This window comes from Ruditapes philippinarum, unplaced genomic scaffold (genome assembly GCF_026571515.1).
Source record: "Ruditapes philippinarum isolate M1 unplaced genomic scaffold, ASM2657151v2 ctg4629_1_1_1_1, whole genome shotgun sequence".
Classification (NCBI taxonomy): domain Eukaryota; kingdom Metazoa; phylum Mollusca; class Bivalvia; order Venerida; family Veneridae; genus Ruditapes; species Ruditapes philippinarum.
This window is the reverse complement of record NW_026856911.1, coordinates 90,993-95,050: the sequence shown is the minus strand read 5'-3', so window position 1 is coordinate 95,050 and position 4,058 is coordinate 90,993. Positions and strand designations below refer to the sequence as shown.

General features: G+C 31.3%; 1 long non-coding RNA gene across 1 annotated transcript; it reads right to left on the bottom strand.

The window, feature by feature from the left end:
• Positions 1-2,175: 2,175 nt before the first annotated feature.
• Positions 2,176-3,764, bottom strand: LOC132748124 (uncharacterized). The gene is made up of 2 exons (XR_009628221.1): positions 3,206-3,764; positions 2,176-2,888 (listed from the first exon to the last, which is right to left on the bottom strand). It is a non-coding gene; the product is annotated as an uncharacterized LOC132748124 (long non-coding RNA).
• Between the last annotated feature and the right edge of the window lie 294 nt (positions 3,765-4,058).

Sequence of the window (4,058 nt, the reverse complement as noted above, 5' to 3'; positions counted from 1 at the left end):
GGATCCATGCTGGTCGCAAACCCATTGTGTTGGTTTTGTCATGGTGCGGCTCATTTTATTTAAGCTGTTCTATCTCATCAACTGAAATAGTCTTTTTCGCTCGTTAAGACCAAAACATCCAAGTTGCCGGGACTGATTGGATGTGGACACTTATAAAGCCAAAGACATACTGAATGTGATAGAAAAGTGCTTCTTGCTTGCAATTACTATTCAATGAATATTATATCTACAATACATATCAATTGCAATTGTTGAATAAAAATAAATAAAGAAATAATGTTTTGAATTGATACTGAAGATTGTAACATAAGACTTATATGCTCTCTCAGTTTTAATACCTACATTCAGATGTTCAGTTTAAAATAAACCTTGAAGTCCCTCTAAATGAAATTTAATATAACACACAAAACATTTCACTTTTTTACAAACGTATATAGCTATCTCGTCTTTTTTTGTACATAAGTTAATTAAACAAATACTTGCAATATCATTTAAACACACTACATGTAATGGTTGTTCTTGAGTGTCAATAATATTTAATGACTTTATGACAGACGATTACTCACAAGCGATTACTTCTGCGTTTAATTTGACCAGTATTATCACTTTTAAATAATTGTATGTAAGTTTAACAGTTACGCTCAAGTGATTTTGCAGTCCAGTTTACGACAATAATAATGCTTAGCTGGCATTTGAAACCCTTTGTATTCACGATGATCGCCTTTCAGGTACCGATCATTACAATAAGAAAATATCATCTACACACATACAGCTCTTTTCCGTTGTAAGAAATTGATGATTTCTTTATTAAATGATTAAACCTCTTGTTATACCCGTTTCTTTTCAATTTCATTTTTCAGCTAGACTATTTATTTAAAAAAAATAGCAGGGTATTAAAACTTAATAAATTTCAAGTTCTATTTAAACTTGCAATGCAATGTTTAATTCATTATCGATAAACTATTCGAGCCGCGAGTTGGAAAAATATAATATTTCTCAATTTGAATTACAAGGTAATAGACCGATGAATCATTAAAGCAATTGTGCAACTGATGTAACTTGATATGTGATTACTTCAAACGATTTTGGCTAGATTAATCTACTTTCTTTATTTGTTAATAAATTTAAACTTGTAACATTTTAAAACAAATTATAGACATAAACAAGATGAAACGTTTCTGATATATCGGCTGCAATCAGAATGGATATTTGTCTTTACATATATGTTTTCATTCTGTCAATTGTAGCATTACTTAAAGCGTTGTTTTTCAATTTCATCTATATTCATTTTCGAAAAAAAGTTATTCGAGTATTTGTTTTCTTAAATCTGTAGTTTTCTAACCGAATCTGAAATTCTCTAGAGAGCACGATTTTACTATAATAATTGAAAAAAAAATCAACTCAAAATTGATCATGTGACACATCATTTTATCAATAGTTGCACTACTTAAAACATTTACCGGTGACCGGTTATCTTGACATTGTTTTGTTACTATAAATTCATAAATCATTTTGTCACCTTTAACATGAATACATTATACGGTCAATACCTATGTAACTAAGTAACAAACATTTCATCATAAAAACCATTAGTAACATCGTTATGAAGACAAAAGACTAAGAATATACTGCACGTGTCGCCATGTACTCTTGTTTATAAAACCTATGCTTCATTTAAAGATCTTCCATCCTTGGTATATGAGCATTTTAATTTAAAACTGTTCGTAGAAAGAAATGGTTAACAGTTTTCTGGGACGAAAAAAAAGTGCTCGCATTCTTCGGTACAAACATCTCTTATAATTATAAAGCATTTAAAGGAACTCCACTCAGGTCAAAAAGCCCAAAAATTAAAAATTTGAATTTCTTCTACATCATTACACAATCATAAAACAGGAAAATGTGCGAAAGATGATTTAGACATATACTCATAATGAAAATCACATGTCTGTTCTATTGTTAACTCGATTTGCGTAAAAAACGTTGCAAAGCTTTTAGATTTTTGGTCAATTTTAATAGTAAAAAATGGTTCTTCAGGGAAAAGGGTGTCGGCCAATGATCTGAAATTTTGGACGAAAGCTGTTAATCTATACCTACCTAAATCTTTAAAGTTATTTTGAGCCCCGCCATGTCAAAAAGACTCAGTACAGTGCTTTCAAAGTAGACAAACTCAAGAAAAAGTGTAAAAATATGGTGTTTATTCCAATTACAATTTAAATATTGCGATATTGAAACATCAGAAATAAATATATCATCATAAATGTAAGAACAGGGTACCATGAAGTACATGAATGTCTTATCATTGACTGAATCGGTAGCTTGTATCTATCAATAACATCCATTAGCAGGCTCCATCAAACGGAATTTAACAAATGTTCAGTTTTGCCTCTTTAGAAATGCGTTTTTCTCTATTTCTACAAACTCGATGTCTGAAATAATACAGAGTCACGAGTCAATATTTCCTGTTTTGAAATATGCTATGTTTGGTAATGAAAAACTGCTAGTTTTCATATAAATATAATATTTCACACGATGTATTTTTTTTCAAAAAGTTTTCAATTGAGATTTTCTGCTACCTTTTTACGAGTTTACGGCGGACTCCACGTCCTTCTTAAGAAGAGAAATCAATCTAGCGAGGGATCCTGTGTTCATACACCGGCAATATCTTCCACTGAAAAGAGTACATCGTTTAGTTTCTCCAGTATTGGAACATCCTGTATCCAGGCAGAATGGACGTACTCTTCCGTTTATGAAACGGAAACGTTTTTCACAATTTGCGGACGCAATGGTAATGAACTGCATATTTATAATTATCAGCAAAAATAGAGCGGTATAATTCAATTGTCGTCCTTTCATTGCAATGGGAATGTACGAGGTACAGCTTTTATAATCTGAAATAAATGAACAGATTCATACTAAATCTATGAATTAAATCTCATTTTGCCCATTTGTAAACGATAATGTCATAAAATCTTTAAAAACGTGGCAGATTTCGCAATATCTATCAAAGTTGACAAACTGTATATGAAAAAGTCCAGTGAATTTATTCCTGTTTTAAAAAAATGTAAAAATGCAAAATGAAAATGCAAAAATGTATATTGCAACACATATTGTTAGAATTTCCTGCGCGCTTTGATGTTTAAGATAATGAAAACAACTAAAATAATATAAGTTTATGCGTATTATTCACAAGAGAAAAGTAACTTACAAGGTTGTAAGATAATCTCCGGTTTCTGTATGGCAATCTTAAAGCGGTTTATGAGCGTTATATTTACACACTCGGGTGTTTTAAACTTGCCTTGTGCACAAACGCGTGACGTTTCAACGAACCCACTGTTTTCTTTGTAAATTATTCATATCGCTAATCTTAGGATGGTGTATTTATATAATCATAATCGCAAGGTACGTGGTAAATAACATTCGATTAAAAAAAAAAACTTACAAGTTATTCTAGTGCCCCAGGTGTTCAAGTGTCATCATCCCGTTAAACAAACTCCCGGAAACAACACTGGGAATGGCCTTAATGCAGTTTGCTAACAAGTTCTTAAAGCGGATTAGTTAGTGACAATGTTGTACGAAAAAAAAAGAAAGAAATAAAAAGAAAGAAAGAAAGAAAGAAAGAAAGAAAGAAAGAAGGAAAGAACAAAAACGATATAGGATGGCAGGGAGTCCGTCAGGCCGTCAAAATTTTATTATAATAGTGACATATGTATGATAAATAACAAATAACGGTGATAAATGAGTAAACATTTTGTCCTGTAAAATGTTAAATGTAAAATGGACCTATAAGTGACCTTAAACAAATGTACATTAAAACGTATTTCAACAGTCACTACAACCATTTCAGTACGACATGGTCTTGTCCGGTAAAACGCAAAGCAAACGTGTACACTCATTCCAAGATGGATTGCGTGTAGTTCCATTACTGAAATTAAAGTTTATTGAAAAGAAAAATCATTACTTTGAATTCGTAATCGAGACACAAGGAACGCAATTGTAGAACAAAAAAAGGACCGAAATGCGAGAAAAATGCTCAGTTTTTGACATATTTCGATTTGACA